At 39.8% G+C, this 20,022-nt stretch overlaps 1 protein-coding gene across 2 annotated transcripts in view; it reads right to left on the bottom strand.

Annotated features, from left to right (window-relative positions):
- LOC117828608 (partitioning defective 3 homolog) overlaps nucleotides 1-20,022 on the bottom strand; it is a 465,785-nt gene that overhangs the window by 276,319 nt on the left and 169,444 nt on the right. The window lies entirely within an intron of this gene.

Below are 20,022 nucleotides of genomic sequence, written 5' to 3'. Positions count from 1 at the left end.
TGCAACTAAATCTTTGTGTAAAGTTCTCAGGTTTGATCAGAGCTGCCAAAACAAGTAGAGGAAAAGAAGTTAGTCCACACTTCACACTCCAGCTTAAACATTCAGTGAGAAATCCTGCTGATGTCGGTAACACAGGAAAGGCTGTAAGTAAATCCGTGAGCTGTAGTGTGAATCATCTGGATTTTCCCAAAAGGCCATATGGATTTGTTTATGGTGTTCGAGCAGCCTGCGCGTAACACCCATAATTATGCAAATAGTTGGGTAACCACCTGTCATCCATCAGCGGATCATTGCAGTGAGCATATGCCGGTGCTAAGCTCCCATCTGATACACTAGAGACATGTCTTAGTGGTGGAAGCGACGCATTTTAATCACGGCTTACACTGTGCCGCAACTCGTGCGTATTTAATATTGTGACAAGACTGGGGAGTTTTGAATGCTGCTGTAAGTGTTTCTTGTGACCGCCTGCAGGGTAGCTGAGAGTGAGAGAAGTGTAATTATGACTAAATCCCAAAAATAAAGGTGAGATAAACATGTGTTTGTCAGTGCCTTTATACTCCAGACAGAAAAATCTCAGCCTTGCTTTCACTGTTTCATCACAGATGAGTATTTGTCTCTTTTGCCACATACTTCACCTGCACAGGTCTGAGATGCTCCCGTCGAAAAGAAACATTCCTCACGTTGCATCTCTTTTTCTTGATCATTAATTTCACTCCTGCTTTGACTATTCATTCATGGAGGTTACAAATAATGAAAGGTATGGTGGCCCTGAAGGACAAAACTAATTTACAAAAGATGGAATACTCTTACAAAGTTGGAGACAATTCTACATTTTGGAAAACATTTTTACATTTTATAAAACAAAATTAAATCAGCAAAAACCTTTAACCAAGGCCACATTTAAGAAAACAGATTTACAAAAGATGAAACACTTTTACCATTTCTGAAACAAATTAACATTTCATTTTTAAGGAAAGGGAATGTACCAAATACTGGAAGTGATCCGGGAGTGACCGACTGAGGGGTCATTTAGTGTGTTTGGATGGAGAGAAACCAAACGGAGCAACATGGTTCACATATTAGGACAGTCTCAGAGTGAGGTGTCAGACATCAGATGAAAAAGCATCATGTCTCTAGAAAAGCTCCGTCATATCTCCACAAAACCTTCATCATGTGTCAGAATTCAGATAAAACGGCCTCAGACCACATAGACTTAGGCTAAACGGAGTCAGGCTAAAAGTGTTCTGTTGTTTTTTAAAATTGTCTCCAGCTTTGTAAAAAATGTTCCATCTTTTGTAAATTTATTTTCTTAAATGTAAATTTGTTTTGGCCTCGTTAAAAGTGTTTTGCTGATGTAATTTGGTTTTATAAAATGTAAAAATGTTTTCCAAAATGTAAATATGTCTCCAACTTTGTAAAAGTGTTTCATCTTTTGTATATTTGTTTTGTCCTTCAGGACCACTGTAGGAAGGGCTCCATTTCCTTACCTACTCTGGTCTAAGTGGGTATTGCTATTCGTAGTCTCTCTTTGTTTAAGGTTTATTTTTCTTAGTTTTGACTTCAATACACATGCATGCAGAAACAGTTTTATTTTGTATGCATGGGTAAATGTTTGCATTCAATTTGTACATGACTCAGCAAATTATGGGACAACTTTGGGGTCTTTGGATACCTTTTGAGTCAGTGTTAGACACACTGGGCTTGTAAATGATAAAACTGTAAACCTGTTCAGTGAAAGGAAAGCAGGTGATTTAGTCCAAAGTCAGAATAAGTCAAGGCGGAACAATTTAAGATTTCTATCTGAAATATTGATGACTGAATTCAGCATGAATCAAAAAGTCGACTTTGAGTTATTATTTAATCCACACTGTGATGTTTCCCACCTCTAGTTCAACTGTTATATACAAACCAGATGTAAGAGAAAAATGACACGGTTTAATTGAAATAGGCTGTAAAGGGTACCTGGAAACAGATTCTAAAAGGATGATACCATGTGAATCTACAATAAGCCAAGAGAACACTGAGAACAGTTGATGTACAAAGTTTAGGTGATGCAGTATCTTCAACATACATTGAAAAAGACTGTGGCTGTTTGGTATGTGGCATATGGCACAACAGCTCAGTATCCTGGTAATCACATCCATGTTGAATAAATCAGTTAATCCATCACAGACATACCATAGTGGATGAGCAGAAATACTTCAAGTGTTGTTGGATGAAAATGCAGCTAATTTGTTTCTCACATAGGAGAGTTTCTTCAGATTGAGAAAGACACAATAACAACCGTATCTAAGGTCTTAACCCTACCCTAACCAAGCCTTTTAGTTTCTTCACCATAGAAAATCTTGTCGTATCCAGTTTCTTTTCTCAATAATGTTATAACTGGAAATTTAAAAACGGAATTTTAAAAGCACTGGTGTTAATAAAGTCAAGAATGTTTTTTTAAAACTGGCATTCTTGTTGGGTATCAAAATTACACACACAAAAAAAAAACTGCCTCCATTCCCCCCAGAATGACGCATGGAAATAGGCAGCAGGAGGATGACACCATCTCAAAAATATACCATTGTCAGACACTTCTTATGAGCAATGACAATGACATTTTTACAGGGAGGGCAATACAGGCAGTATATACATCTGGTCAAAAGATGGCACATCATACTCTAGATTCAAGGTGATTAAAACACTTTTACATGTAGTGTAGAGGTAACATACAGCTTGTCAATAGTTTTAAACTGTGTTATAAAATCCCATCCCATTGTTTCCAGCTTTATCGCTGGGTTTGATAAAGTTTCAGTCTAAGTTTCAAGGCATCCAGTATGACTCATGCAAACATAGAGATATTTAAACCTTCATCCTGTCGTAGTGAAACAGATCAGTTGTCAGCGCGTGTCCCATTGCACAGTCCTGTCCCCTCCTCTGTGAGCCGGGGGATCCTGACAGGCAGACTTCATATGCAAATGACTATATCATGACATCTGGAAACTTCTAGAAACTTTTTCAGGCACCCGAAAAAAAGTGGAGTTGGAAACTAGGGTTTCAAACCTCTTTTTCAAAGTAACTTGAGTTAATAAAAGTCTGTGTCTCATGAGGGATTCATTGCTGCAAGACAAGTTCTCATGCAGAAACAGGTAGCTTGTAAAAACCGCAGCTTTCCCAACACTTCCTCCTCACCAAACCACTCTGTTGACAAGGACCACGCCAACGCCAGCAGCTTTCATATTCTCCATTCCTCTCCTACCAAGTGTTTCATTTATTTTGGCCCGCTTCTGAAGCCTTACTCAAAAGAGGTTTTGGAAATCGAGTAAAGAAACCACCACTCGCAGCCAGACGGGCAGTCATTGTGCATCTACTTTTAAATTAGGTTGAAGATTCAATAATGGCATTTAATAGACTTTGCCCCCCTTGCGGTAACCGCCAGTTCACGTCCAGTTCAGGGCTCTAATGGGGTTCACCTCAGACAGCGGGGGTAATTAACGTCCAGTGTTATCCTACATGACAGGATTAGAGATGACACAAAGACACAAATGCAAAAAGACAGGGAGTGAGAGGGAGATCCACGGAGACAGGGAGACAAATAAGAGGGGTTTCAGGGAAGTAAAGGATAAAAAACAAAGACACTGGAACATCATTTGAATCAGAAATGTCACATCCAATCAATTACAGTGTTCTCCACCTCAGCCATTTCATAATCCCTCTGATTTTTATACAGTGCTTCAAAAGAAAGTTTGCTCTTGTGTGTGTTTCTGTGTGTCTCAACAGTGTGCACAAAACACTTGATGTGAATTAAAAGCCTTAGTGTACTTTACAGAATACTGCAGGGCTGGACATGTCTCTGGCTCTTATGAAACTATGACAGCATCAACCTGTCTTGATGCAACATGACTGTCTGCAGATGCTCACAAACTAAATACGTCTAATGCCAGAAACTATTGTATTAAACCATTTGTAAGCTATGCTAACACAACAATCATCCTAAATAGCTGCACTGAATGAAGAGGCTGTAGATAAAGACAGTTGTGAAAGCTTGCAGCTGAACTTTTAAATTTCACTGACAAATGTCTTGTTACATCATGTGTTGATACTAGATATGATCTATTTCATTTAGTTTTCCTTCATAAATCAGAGGATGTATCAAACTGTTGCTGATTATTCCTTTCCATCTGTAAAGTCACAGATTTAGATATTACTACAAATGAGTCTTAGGGAAATCATACTGTACAGTATATGGCTGTTGCTGCAACAACCAAATTCCCCCCTGGGGTCAATAAAGTATTATCTTATCTTGTAATATATTATTGAGACATATTGTTTACTTTTAGATTTATCTTGCACCATTCATCTTTTCTTTTACATCAACTAATAAATGTGTCCCAATTCATGGGCTGTGTCCTCCGATGGGCACATTTAAAGACCAAATGCATCATAGCAGCTGCAGAGCGCCGAAGGCTGTCCCACTGTCCTTATCCAGACTACAGAGGACGCATCAGGTGCATCCTTTTCTGGGCACCAATTCAGACAAGATGGCAGACTCTCAAGTAGCCAAGTAATGCACTGTTAGATAACAGCACTTGGTTTCAATCAATATGGAGCTGGACAAATGTTAGAAAAAGAAAGATGGGATTTAATGAGATTTGAAATTATCTTTGAAATGTTGATGGTGTTTCAGTGGCGTAATGCTTGCTAGTCAGCGAGCTAGCCAAACTGTTGCTGTAATAATAATAATAATAATTTTATTTGTAGAGCACTTTTCAAAAAACAGGTTACAGTGCTTTACATAGGAAGCAAAATAAAACAGGCAGATAATAAAAACACAAGTCAAGATAAAGAATTAAAACATATTTTAAAAGACATAAAATTCCCCTAAAAAAACTCTAAAGGAATACAATTAATCTAAAATATATTTCTTAAGACGGTTAAAATAAAATAAAGTCAAATAAAATTCAGATAAAATCCGGGAAGGCTCTGCGATAAAAGTATGTTTTAAAAAAGGATTTAAAAGAGCCCACTGACTCAGCAGATCTGATCTCCTCGGGCAGATGGTTCCAGAGTGTCGGACCCCTCACTGCGAACGCTCTGTCCCCTTTTGTTTTCATTTTTGTATTAGGAATGCACAGTAAACCTCTGCCTGAGGATCTCAGTGCACGCGTCGGCTCGTAGGGTATTAAAAGGTCTGCTATATAGCTCGGAGCAAGTCCATGTAGAGCTTTAAAAGTAATCAGTAAAATCTTAAAATCAATTCTAAAACATACAGGGAGCCAGTGCAAGGAAGCTAAAACCGGAGAGATGAGGTTGAATTTTTTGGTTCTGGTAATGTGTACTGTATGTGACGACACTGTAAGGGCGGGAACTGCTAGTGACATATGTACAAAATCCTCTGTTGACCGAACTGCCTCAGTTCAGTTTGGCCTGAGCAGTCTGGGCCAGCTATGAAGGGTGGTTCCTTCATAGGCTGCAGCATCAAGATTGGGACACAGCTAATGTCTGACTGTCTTTATAAAGAAACTGAAATTCAGACATTGAAAAGTAAGCCAACTTTTGTTTACAAACACTGTCTCTTTAATAAAATGCTGATCCATCAGGGCCAAAAATCCCTCCAGATTCACATAAAGAGGAGAGCTGTGAGTGAGTGTGTGTCTGTTTGTGTGTTCACTGTTTAGATGGTCACGATATGAAGATTCCCCCCCTCCTTGTTTTCCCTTAACAATATTCCTCTACTTAATTTGTGATGGGATTATCCTCGCAGTCCAAAGGGTTTGGTTGGTCCCACGTTTAATAACCAGCACGGCCACTTCAGACCGAGCCGGCCATCGATCCAGGCTGAGGGAGAGCGAGACCATTAAGGGGGGGGGCAGCTAATAAGACGAGGCCCTAATCCAGCCTCAGTAGTGAAGGATTATGGCCGGGGCGAAGGGTCATACAGATGTACACACACCATAATTCACCACAGGGAGAGGTCAGACTCTCCAAAGGCTAATACCTTACTTTGTCTTTTATTATCTTTCACCTTGTTTAGAGGAGAAATACATATTAGCTTGTTGGTATTCACATTGATAAAAGCCAGGCTTCTATACATAGTATTGAAGTCAACATAAGAGTCATTGTTCCAGACATTGTGTTTAGAAGTACATCTCAATTTCTATGTTCACAAGAAGGTGATGAAGGCTGACTTTTGAACCACTGACTTTATATTAATACGGAAAGTCTCTTTACATTTTACAAAATTGAAGCCAAAGGGAAGTGCAGAAACAATGAGGCTGTTTGAGCTATGGGAGTGATATCCTGCTCCCTCAGCCAACCAAAACACACATTTGACTGTCTGATAAAATGTCAAAGCTCCACAGCAGAACATATCTTTGAGTCCATATGAAGCAGACACTCATAATTATAGTAAGCCATCCACAGTTTCCCTGTACACTAACCAGTCACAGCGGATAGCCACCTCTATTTTAAATAATGCCTCACACCCTCTGCACAGTGATTTCCAGCTTCTTCACTCTGGACGACGGTTCTTAGTCCCAAGGTGCAGGACACAGCGTCACAAGAAAAGCTTTGTTCCTGCTGCTGAGCTGAACAAGCAATAGCTTTTATTTTCCCACACAGTCAGCCTCCAATCTTATGACTTGAGCCCAGATTGTCTTATTTATTCATGTGATTCCATTGTTTTTATTGGTTGACTGTTTTCTGATATGCTTTTTAAAATGGAACCTTTAGCACTTTTATCATTTTATCATTTTATCATGTCTATTCATTTTACCATTTTTAGTGTTAGATTAGTTTTTAGGATATTTTTTGTATGTTTTGCACATTGAGTAGATTGTTCTGTCTGAAGTCTATCTTGTAATTTTGTATCGACCTAACATCTCACTGGCTGCAAAACAAGTTTACCTACGGGTACAAATAAAGTAACCTGAACCTGAACCTGAAGCCCAAAGACTCTTTCGTCTTTGTTAGGGTTAGGGGTTTCACCAAAAAATGAACATGTGCAGAAGTAAGCATGATAAAAACCAACAGCTATGAAAGAACGCATTTTTGAAAAATGTATAATTTAGAGTTTCAACCAGTATGGACTCGAGAGAGCGACAAGAGACAGGATAAATAAACACATCCAAGGCGCAAGAAGGAGAATGATTTCCAAGACAAGAACAGTGAAGATGTCTGTTTACATGTCACATTGATATAAAGGTAAAAACTGTCATTGAAGAGTTCAACAGCAATCATGTTTTAAATATTACACTGTGCCTTTTGCAGCACCATTTTAATGGTACAATGGCAATGGACTGTGTTCATAAAGCGCATTGTCTAGTCTTCTGACCACTCAAAGTGCTTTTCACATTACATGTAACATTCACCCATTCACACCACACTCACATACTGATGGAACAGCACCGGGGGCAGTTCAGGGTTAAGTGTCTTTCAGGGACACTTTGGCAGATGGCCAGTTGGACCTGGGAGCAAACCCCCTACCTTCCGATTGTGAGATGACCGACTATGACTATCCTGCCTCCTGGACACTCCCCTGGGCCGCGCACCCACCACGAACCTCGTCCAACAGAGAAAACTTAAAACTGATATGTGTGAAAGAAAACTTTTGAACATTTTGGGTTCCTGAAATGTCTACAAAATGTCATGGATGCATATGAGAAAGAGGCTCATTTCATGCAAACGACATCATTTCTACTTGACAGTATTCTTTTTTCTTTATGTGTGAGGATGTATTTGAGGACACCCACTCAGACTCACTGTTCTTCAAGAAGTCTTTGACATCTTCTGATGCTTCTTTGTTGTCCTGGTTTATTTGTGGATCTAGATTTACCTTGAGCTAATGCCAACTGATATGCTAAATAAACACATTTACCTGGATGAGAGGAGTGCTCTATATCTTCTATGATCTTGTTATCTTGCCAATTGAGTAAGATTAACTCAGACAATCTATTTAACTGTTTCTGTACTTTTTGTAAAATTGAGGAGTATTAAATCTAGTACTCTAATAAACTAAAACCACAACACAACCTTGAGCTATATTCGTTACATTGTCATCTGTGTTTGGTAATAAACTACACCAACCTGCAGCACATTTGCATCCACCTCACATCGCTTTTCCACTTCCCTCCTCAAGTGGCTCTAATAAGACTGCTAAATCAACCACAAACTTAGTGGAGAAAGAGATAGAGGTCAGCGCTAATGTATTAGCTGTGGAAGTTTCCAATCACTAAAATGGCAAGAAGTAAAGAGAGAGGGTTCTTCCTACACCTGGAGAGGAGGGAGTGGCCTTTCCTCCTGACCGGCTGCCAACTCAGAGTAATGGAGTTAATGCTTCAGCATACTGAGAAGGTTACAGAGAGGACGCGCTAAGGAGGAACAGTGTATCTGTGTGTGTTTGAGCTTGTTCTCCTGTATTTCTGCACTAATGACAACCAAATATACTTAAAGGGACAGAAAAAAAAGCAACATCATCTTTATATATTCTTACACTAGTCACTTCTACTCGGGGTAATTTTAGAGTAAGACAGGGAGTTTGTTCTGCTTCAACATTTAGTTAATTATCATTGTACAGATATAGTCTGGTATAGTGAGAACTTTGAAAAGTATGGGTAAAGTCTTGTTTTCCACATAAAGGGACATTCTGGTGTTTTTCTGTTTCTACATCTACATAGTTTAGGGATGTATGACATAAAGATACAGAGAGTTTTGGAACTGCCCAGCATTTTGTTTCAGTATGCTGTAAGGACAATGAAGTAATCATAGGAGACAAATAGCCCTCAGCGTATCAATCAATCAATCAATCAATCAATCTTTCTTTGTATAGTGCCAAATCACAACAAACGTTATCTCATGATGCTTTTACAAAAATGGGAGGTCTAGACCACTCTATGTCAAATTATGAACAGACACCCAACTTCAAGACAGGGTAAGAGTCAGTCTTACCCCACCTTAATCCATCATGAGCATCGCACAACGCAGTATTTAGCTAGTTACAGTGGTGAGGAAAAACTTCCTTTTAACGGGCAGAAACCTCGGGCAGAACCAGACTCATGTTAGACAGCCATCATGCCTCGACCGAGTTGGGTCTTGAAAGAGGGATAGAGGAGACCTGGTATTCAGTCACATCATGCTTTTGATCCCCTGATTATGTGCATTGACTATTTCAATAACTAAATCAACCACATTTGGCTTCAGCCTCCATTGACCAATCATCTTGCTGCTGACAAAAATGTGGTCCCCTCTCCTGCACTGTCAGTTCATGATTCCAGTTTGATTGTTGCAACTCTCCTCCACACCAGTCACCCCCAGTTCATCTACTCAGTGTCCAGCTCCAACTCCAGCTCCAGCTCCACAACTCTCTAGATCCTCATCTTTTCTCTGATGTTGTCAGTCACTTTAAATCCACCTTCCAGTGTCCAAAATGAGAAATTCAAGAAATTCCACCCGGGGGTTACCTGGCTGCTATTACAGCCAATTTGCAGCTCCCAGTTGAGCTGTTCAGAATTTAATATATCTTGTCTTTTACCCTAGAGTTGTTTGGACCACAAATGTTAGGAAAAAAATATCCAACTACAGGAACTCTTCACAAATCTCCCATGATGAACTTTAGGTTTGGATATGATCTTGATCCCTGTGCAGATTTTGTCATGTCAAGTTTTTTCTTTTCCTTTTTTCTAATTAAATATCTCATCCTGCTTTATTGATTTACTCACACATAGCACTAGTTTTGAATCTTCTCAATGAGAAACATAAAAAATGTACAGTGTTCTGTTAATCATCCAGTCTTACACACCCTGCAGCAGACTTTACAGACAAAAAATATAATACAAATATAAATAAGCAACCTACTTGATGATGATCTTGCTTGATGAAATGCTTTATGGCATTCAAGGGTTGCATTTCCCTTAGGTTAAATATAGGTTAGAGGTTACGGGAAATTAAGGCTTATCTGGTATTCAAATATGAATGTGTGCATACAGTTTGTGCAAAGGCACTATTAGAGATGAAGGCAGTATGGAGGGTGAACTTGGTGTTTTCCCTTGTGGCCCCTCTGGCCTGGGCGTAAGAGTCCATGCTTTCACATCTAACTGATTTAAATATAAATGCCTTGTGACCATGGCTTCATGAAATCTCTAAAAGCTATTTTTTTCCTGGGCTACTTTGAATACTTCAAGCCTAGGCCAGTTCAATGTCTGAATAAATTATGGCACTGAGCCATTTTAACTCCTCTCCAACCACTGACTCTATATTGATGCATCTTGTGTGCAGCAAGGGGAGTTTCCACTGAATACACCCTGACCTGAATGATCCACAGGGGGACAGAAATGTTCTTTTTTTTTGAGGGGGAAGAGAGAGAGACAGTTTATGAGTGGTGGGAACCAGGACTGTGGAAAAGGAGATGAAATATGAAGAAGACTCAACCGAAAGCCAAACAGATTCAGGGACACCACTCAGTGCGCTTACGTGGAGTGTTTTCTGAAGTCTATAATCTGATGTCAAAGTCAGAGTCAGACAAGACTAACCTTGAATAAACATAAACTGTCGACCTTTACTAAAAGCAGAATATGAAATCCAACAGATGGACGGATGGGAAAGCACTATATGGGGCAATCATGAAGAAAAAGCCCAGCTCTCTGTGCATCAGTGTGTGTGTGAGTGTCCATGTACATGGAGATGTGTACCTTGATGCATAACTGCATAACTCTTTAAATATTACAACTCTGCTTCTGACCCTACACATAGAAATATAACACTCTAGGTGCCCAACTAATGTCATGTGGGACTGGACCCTCTGGGGGTTCGCAAGACACAAATGGGGGATCGTGAGATGTCTCCCAGGATGTTATTTTTTTAAAGTTATCTAAAAGTAGCACATTTTACCCATTGAAGTAAAGAATAACGACAAAAACAGTAGCTAACCGTGAAATAAAACCCTGTAAATAGAAAATGTAATGAGTATTCTGCCTTACATTTTGCCAGATGACTCCTAAGTTTAGGGTTAGTGAACAGTTAATTATCAAAAGCATCAGTAGCAGTAGGTTAATTCACAACAGCACAGGAAACACAGCCACATGCTCATATAGGTAGGCTAATTTTCTGAAGGCCAGCCACATTAAATCCCTTTGAGGGACAGTAGGGGTCGCAAGTCTTTGGTACCTATATTTTGGGGGTCACAGGCTGAAAAGTTTGGGAACCCCTGCTCTAGGTGCCCCACTAATGTCAGTTTAACTCAAGGAGAGCTCTTTACATTCATTATAGGAATGCAAAATTCAAACAGACTCCTAAACTAAAGCATGTTGTAAAGAAGAAATGCCTTTTTCGGCTTTCAAAAATACATAATTGTTCCGACTGGACCAAACAAATGTCTGAAAACTGTACTGTATTCCCTGAGTCTGATTTATGCTATATTCATGGCTGTCACAATAATGTGTTTATTCTAATCAGGTAATCATAGAGAAAAATAATGTGTTCTAAAATCAATGCATAAAATCAAACAGTGAAGTCATATGTCACTGTCATAACCAATCACAGCCGCTTTAAAGTAATGAAACAATAACAAAAATTATATAATTTGGCTTTGTATTTTAATTTTTAGCAGCTGAAGACAGCATACCATCTGTGCTCAGTTTATAACTCTGCATCTCACCCTTGATCACTACCCCCTGTACCTGCTGTGAGGACAGCTACACACACGCTTCACTGAGAAACACACACACATTCAAATAACTACTCACCTCTAAACTCTATGTGCATCGATTGAGGTGCAACCTTTCAATGAAATCTACTCCTGTCCTGTTGCTGTATTAAGCTCTGATGTCATTAACAACAAGCCTCCTCCACACACACCTCACATGTAGTAAGAACTGATTTTGAGAAGCAAAAACTCAACTCTGCTGATAAGGAGGGAGAGAGATGGAAACAGGGGAGCGAGGCAAGTAGCCGTGTGCAGAAAACAATGATTTGTGTGTGGAGGATGGAAAGGTTGAGGTCGGATAGTTAGTGAAGTAACACTTTATTAGTGTGAAGAATAGAGGATAATTTAAACGTGAAAGTTCATAATAATATTCTACAAATAGCTGTAAGAGGCGTGCATACCTGTAATACAATGCCTCTCACATTAAAAATGATCACAAAGCATGTCATTTATTAGAGTATATACATTTTAGCATGTACCACAGAAGTTCTATTTTTTCAGTGACAGTCTCATCATGAAACACGTGAAATGCCAATCATATCAGTGTTGATGTTTGGTATAATACCCTGTTACAGTCCCTGAGTCAAAACGCATTCCCTAGCACACTAGCTGAATCATCCTTTTTTTTTTTTTCAAAAAAAGGAAATAAAGAAATACAGAGACAGATTTCCTTTCACTGACATAACAAAAATACTGACTATCTCCTTGCCAGCCTCATCTTCAGAGATGAGGCCTCCAGCAGCAAACACCTCACCACTTAAAAAACAATAACACAAAAGTGTATGTGCTTGCATGTGTGTGTGTGTGTGTGTGTTTATACACTGCTCTTGGGCTGTTTCTCCAGACAATGAAGATCTCAGATTGGGGGAGGTGGAATGGAGTTCACTTTCAAAATCAAATGCGACTCATCTGGGTCATGGCTTTACACGTGCATGCATGGATATGTGTTTTTACATGTGCACAGGAGCATTTTTAGGCTTGCGCTGTGCATGCTCCCAAAGTCTGTAACTTCTCCGGTCTGTTGAATTAACAAGCATTTAGGGTTTGCAAATTTTCAACATAGCTTCATTTATTGGTAATATCCCGTGCAAGTCAGATTAAAGTCCCAAATGTATTGTTTTTTCCCTTTATTTTCCATCAATGTTTGTTCACAAGTTGTACCAAAGTTAATTATTCTTACTTTTATACTTTAATATGTGATATCTGCTTCCTTAGAAATAAAGCAATCCTGTTATAAAATGGATTAGCAGGCCCATTACAACACCCTCACTATCCAGACTTAGACCAGACTCACACAGACCCCCCCTCCACATTCAGCCCCAATGGGACTCTCTAATCAGCAAACCAAACAACCCTCAGCCGGCCCAGAAACAGGTCGGCAGCAGCACCTTCCTTGTAAACACTATTTTGTGTGTTTCTCCATTACGGCCAGTCTGGAGGTACAGGCTCTCGGAGAAAAGAGGCCATAAATCTCACTCAGCCTGATATGTGGCCAAGTCGCTCATGATTAAAAACACAGCTTTGAAAATGTCATGAGCAAGCAGGGAGGGGCACCGGCTGGAGGGACAGACACAACCACCAGACTTAAAACATTTAAGGATTCAGTTTAGTTTTCGCAAAACATCTTTCCTTTTACTTCTTCACAACCCTGCCACTGCTGAGATAATGTTTCCATTCAAACCGAAAACTTAACTCAACCCTGATATCTAAATTCAGAAGAGGTGTCTTTCGTGACTTTATGAGTGTCAGTCTGTAAAAGCTGCAATGAAACCTACCTCGCTCCTCATTAAAATATTATCCTGCGATCTTTAAACAGTCGAGTTAGGTGGCTTCCACCGGTGCCTCTGAATGCCTCTTTGTGTTTGAAGAGATTTTGCACCCGGTTAAAATTCTCAGAGTCAACACTGAGCACTTGTTAACTAAACACAATGTGTTACCACTATACAACATGGCCTTGAGACGCATTATGCACACATCTGTTTTACACTTGCATTGAGAAGATCTCTTATTGGCGTGAGATTGAGTGAAGTCACACAAAAAAAGGACTGTTTTGTTATTTAACATGACTGTATCTAAATTTCTGCACAAGCAATGGGGGAATAGTCTTTTCTATGTAACAGCCACTCTACTTTCTCTTTAAAAGTTGACCAGAAAAAATTTTGTCTGCACATATGTGGCACAGGGCACCAATATGGTCGCATATGCAAGCTTTTTTTCAGCGTGTGCGAGTAAGAATTTAATCTGGTCGCGTTCATGCGAGTGCTCCGTTTTAGTGCTGCCTCTAACACAGGCACTGTATTAGGCATTGTGGTTGAAAGTCACCCTCTTTTTCACTGGCTTTAGTCAGTCTCCTCCACCTGTACTCTCTCCTGTTCTGAAGAGAGAGCCCCGTCACGTACACGCGCAGCTCATACGCGCATCACACACCAAAGACAGACAGAACTTCACAACAAGTGTTTCACTATTTACACAAATGAAGCGGTCTATCACTGATTATTTTTAAAAAAAAAATAAAGAGAGAGAGGAGGATGCTGGTGTTGAGGGAGCCAGTAAAAGGTGCCAAATCAGACAGTACTGATGCTGAAAAGGACAGGGAGAAATCGGCAGAGCAGCAGGTAAAGAAAAAAAAATACTGCTTTCAACCACAATGGCTTTCGCAGTACCCGCGGTTGCAGTATGAGGGGAAAGCTATGTTGTGCGTTTATTGTCACAGTAAAAATCATAACTCGAGTCACTGTCAATCTTTACTTAATACGAAACTACGGTATGCCAATTAAGACAACTATTCATCAACATGTATGGTCATGCTGTACCCCCAAAAAAGGGTGCAACCAAATCATGTGCTGGTGCGACCAACTGAGGGTCGCACCCTTGCTACCATTGGAAAAGTTAGTGTAGAGCCCTGTGTTATCATGGTAACAAATGGGGCCTCAAACCACATGCATAAAGCAAAGATCAGCAACAGGCAACAAATGTGTAGCAATACCATATCTTTTGAATTAAATCCCCATATCAATAATGCTAAATAATTTTCAATTAATCTAGAGAGAGCTAAAGATGTAAGGCTAAGGTAAGAGTCTTGGCACACAGCTTCAACATGCCGAACTGTTTGTTAACTCAGCCATGCCTCTAATTATGCAAATGTATGCAGGCTCATTACAATCACATCAGATGCTTCATAAAACTTCACCCCCTGTACAGCTGTCATGAATTGAGAAATGAGCTATAAAGACCAAAACCATATTTTTCACCAGGATGTAAACATTCATTTCTGCTGTAGAGATGGCCAATTTAAGACAGAGGCTAATGGTGTTATGTCAGCTTTTGCAGCCACCCTCCAGTGGACACTCGATGAACTGCATTGGCCTCAATTTTAAGCATTTCACATGCTGATGGATGGAGACAAGACAACCACAGATAAGATGCAATGTTTATATCCCTTCCCATTTTCAAAAACACATTTTTGAAACTGTTTGTTCACTCAGGCAGAAAAGTTTGCTCCTTGTATTTTCTAATTAGTCCTGATTGTATTAGTATTTAATTGTAAAAATGGATGTTTGAGAGGAAACTGGGAGTCGATGAGTAAGTGTATGAATCTGAACATCCAAACCATGGGGCTTACTCCACTGCACTTTCCAGACAGCACGTACAGAAAATCCATATCGCAAACATTTCAGCCTCAAGAACTTCTGCCTCTGCTCGGAACAAAAACATCTTCACTTGAGCTGCTCTTTTCAGCACAGATGACACACACCAACTTCTACCAGACTCCCCAATGTTTTTCTCTGGCCCTTTGATGATTTATTGGGGAAAACAGAGAGTTATTTGGAGTGAGTGATGGAAGGAGTGCTGCAGGAGGACTGATAGGAGCTGTGGTGTGCAGCCTGGGTTGATCAATGGATGGAGAATATAGGGTTAAAATCTGCCTGCTGGGAGCTGCTACAGAGGACATGTGCTAATCTTGAAACAGCTCATGCACAGGCATAAATTCATTTCTGATCACACACGCACACACACGCACACACACACACATGAGGTCTGAATAGTTCACATGCAACAAGTCAAAGCACATCAGAGAGACATTCTTTGTGTAATGCAGAGAAGCTAGACAAAGGTAAAAACAGAGGATGATAAATCTGCTGCTAAGAATTCTGGGAAGGACTTTTGATTTAGACAAAGAGAAAACAGGATCCATGAAACAGATGGTGTTGTGATGTGCAGCCTCTGTGTTTTGGTTATGCATCCCTGTGATCTGTCTTGCAGTATCATAAAAGGACATGAGGATTTCATAGAGATTGAAGAGAGGGAATGATAACAAACAAGTGAGGGTTTAGAAACTCCAACTCATATTCACATTGTTTGTTAAGTACTCTAGGAATAAATCAAGTAAGTAGACAATACGTTGGGAGCATATGTGTTCTGCAGAGAATAATAGTTTCTTTCAATGCTTAGATGCTGGAGAAATTGGGAGAATCATTTGTTTAATGGGAATTACCCATTATCACTGTGTATCCAGGAAGTTAAAGGCCTGTTCTCACTGATGGCATTATTTGCGCTGGCAGTACCCACGACCTCAATGTCAGAGTGCTTCTCATGGCATTTGTTGTTGCCTTGATAAAAAGATTGTCCAATGGTACTTCTGCTTCCCTTAATACTTTCCATTAAGTGTGGATTTCATTTATCCAGATTCCTCCTCTGTAGAGATCTCCACCATTAGTATTGACAATGTTAATAAGAGAAGTCCTGTCCCTTCTTGGTTTTGATTGGTCAGTGATGGAGATGAAACACCTACAAGCGCAGCATTGTTCCAAAAGTTGAACAATTTTCAACTGAGATCACTTAGAGCGCAGCGACTAAAAACAGCTGATGTTAAAGGCCATTTCTAAATCTCGAACAGGGAGCACTGTAAAAACTGATCTGCTTTGTTTTGGGGTAAAAAAATAGGTGCTGCCAGTGGGAAGAAAAAAAAAAACACTGTTAGTGGACACAGGCCCTAAAGGTGCTGTGTGAAGCACTTACACTTCAATAAATCATATTAAAATAACTCTTCACTGCTCTGAATGAAATATATCCATGAGCTGGATTCCACAGAGAATAAATTGAACTCAACATGCAACAAAAAATATTTCTAGTTATCTTTTACAGAATTAAGAGTGGAGCTCAAGTTTCCAGAGTTTATTTTAGTTGCAGGTGGAAGAAGTGAAAGGTCTCAACCAAGGTGCAGAGTTTAAGACGCCAGAGGAAATGATAAAACTTGATCCCAACTAAAGGTGTATAGAATGATGAAATATGTTGGTAACTTTCTATAATCACACAGCACTTGAAGTCCTATAGCCTTGACCGTGAACTGAAAATCCTGGACTTTTGTCAAAGTTTTTTCCATCAGTTGAACAGACACACACATTTTGGTTTAGAAAGACAGTATGAGGCTCACTTTAAACCTTCTCGTCATGCTAAGGTTGAAGTGAGCAAACTACGTCAGTTTCTGACGCAGTAAGGTCCCAGTGCTTTGGATCTTTTTTTTAATCTTAAACCACAACCCAAAGGATCAGGGCCCGGTTTGTCTCAGCATCACGAGGATAAAGTTTGGGTATATCTGTTGCAAGCAGTAGTTCCCTTAAATGTGAACAAACCAGAGTCCGTCAACCCATTCAACGACAAAGCTGTTTTTTGTAACCTCTTAAACAACCAGCTAGTGCATTACTGAGATGCCTTCACAAACATATGTATTGTTCTAATTTTCCCTTGGATAATAGATTTATTTTGCAATATTCCTAAGGAGGTGGTTGTATAAACAGGGGGCATGAGGGTCCAAGGTTTACACTCTAAGTACTGTTTCTCGTTTGGTTTTTAAAGTATTTCCACATTTTACAGCACGCTGTTATGAAATAAAAACTTGAAATCATGATATCCTCCGTCTAAAACCTTGATTACATCTCTTACAGTATTGAAAATGTTGCCATGACGGCAGCACTGGTATCAGTTTCCAGGTATTAAAACAATGGTAAACAATTTTCACAGCAAAACAATTCCACTTGCGTCTAATTCAAGTACTATTCAGTGAGTTGTAAGCATACTGACAGCAGAACTTGAACCCAGTCTCAATTTGAAGTGTGGATCGTGTCATCACCCAACTCGAAAATGAGGGGGCACCTCCTGATCTGCAGTAAAATGCTCTGCCTCGGAGCTCTACCCCCTCAGAGTATTCCCAGACCTCACTGAGGAGATAATATGACTCAGCTAGTTGTGGGTTTGATCTCTGCTTTCCGACTAAATTCCACATGACAAAGACAATTTGGGCCAGCAGGCTTTAGGAAGTGGGCATGAAATACTATCCATCTTGTCAACCTGCATCTGCTCTGAAAGAGTAAGGCGGTTAAAAATCAAACCAGCTTCAGGGAGAGTTTCTACAGCTAGCCAAGTGCTGACAAGTCCATGTATCAGGAGACTTCCCTTATTGATATCAATAAAAAAAACTGTTGTTTTTAATACAAATGGGATGCCGTGACAAAAGCAAAAATCTGCATCTAATGGGAGAAAATGTAAGAAAGACTTCTCGAACAAATTGTGATTATAAGGGTGGTTTCTGCTCTCAGAAAGCTGCACGTCTTTCTTTTCATGTGTTTCTGCTGCTTTTGAAAGCCTTTCAGCACATACTTATAATGTATCTTTCAAATATAAAGAATCGGTAGCATTTTTTCTTCCTATCCAAACATTACAAACCCAGGCTCCAGTCCAGTTTACCAACATGTGGTTTGCATGGGCCGCACAATGGAATTCTGCCTTGTATAGTCACTGCATATTGTCACGTTAATTTCCCACTAATGTTGAAATTGCTGGCAGAAAAAAAAACAATAAATCAAGGAGAGTATGTGAAAATGTTTTACTTTGATCCAAGCTGGGATTGTGAGCCAAAGTAAGTACTCTGAAAGTGATCATGTTTGCTGGACGATGGGAATGCGGTTAGGGAGTGTTCTGGGATTTCCACAGTGCTCTGGGGTGGATTGTATCTTTGATGGAAACCAGGAGAAGAGAGAGGAGACTAATGACTGTAGTGAGCTAAGGCCAAGAGGATGCATCTCCCCTTTTCTTAAAAGCAAGCCTAGACTATTTACATGATATTAATGAACCCTTCACAGATTTTGATTGTGCTGCTGTACTTCCTAACTCTGTTGGTTTTAGTGTGTGTCGGTTGTTGATTAATTCCCTGTGTTGAAGTGTGTGCCAAAAACTTTGGTTGCCCTGAAGTGCACACAGATGAAAACACAACACAACACAACACAACACAACACAACACAACACAACACAACACAACACAACACAACACACAGAGACTAAGAAAATACTGTTTTCACATGTTGATTTCAAAACTTGTCTGTGTTTTGCGTTGTGTGCATAAGAGGCAAGATCAGTCAAAAGGACACCTACACATCTTTTATTATAGAGTTACATTTTATAGCATGGATATTTCTTGTTAGGATTATCTTTATAAAGTATATAATAACAATATGAAACAATTTTGATCTGTGGACTGCTTCTCTGAAAATTGAACTGATTTCTTTTACTGAAGCCATTTTTTTTTATGAGCAAGAAGTGACTATCAGTACAGGGAGTAAAATAATATGCCAAAGTAGCACAGTTTACACAATATTTTCTCAGTTATTAGATTTTCTTTTGTGGGGGATGGGGGTATAATTAGGTTGAAAAAGCTCAGTTTTGAGCACACCCAGGATGGCTTACTTTTCAGTTCTAGAAGCTGCTGTGTGAATATGAAAAGACCATTTCGGCATTTTTCCCATTTTTCCCATTTTGGTATCTCTGTTTTGTTCCTTTATGGAATAAAGAGCCTAACATCTATTAACCTGTACAGTCACATGCATACTCACAATACTCCCATGCTGTTTGTGTGTATACATTACTATCTGTCTGCATTTGGAGTGTGTAAACATGGCTGCCAGCATGTGCCCACACAAGCTTCTGAGTCTCACCCTTACATGTGTTTTGCAGCAGCCAAACTTCACAGGTGACCTCCCTGTGGAGGACAATGACACGAGGCAGGGATGGTGGGGGCCTCTTACAAAGGGACTAATGAAGTGGGTGGAGGAGTCGGGGGTCTGCCGGTCCACTGGGACGAAGAGCCTTGAGACAAAGAGATGCTTAACATCTTCGAACCTTTGTGCACTTATCCCGCTGAGAGGCACTGCCCTTGGCCAGTTTGACCCTCTTTGACTCGTCATAGACCATGTAAATGAAGCACAGAGGGTCTCACTGACTAATGAGGGGCGCAGAGAGGGGGAGACACAAAGGTGTTTAGCTTTTAGCAATTTTAGCTTTGGTTTAAC

The sequence above is a fragment of the Notolabrus celidotus genome, chromosome 17, assembly GCF_009762535.1.
Source record: "Notolabrus celidotus isolate fNotCel1 chromosome 17, fNotCel1.pri, whole genome shotgun sequence".
Classification (NCBI taxonomy): Eukaryota; Metazoa; Chordata; class Actinopteri; order Labriformes; family Labridae; genus Notolabrus; species Notolabrus celidotus.
Note: the sequence above shows the minus strand (reverse complement) of the source record. Positions and strands in the feature narration are given on the sequence as shown.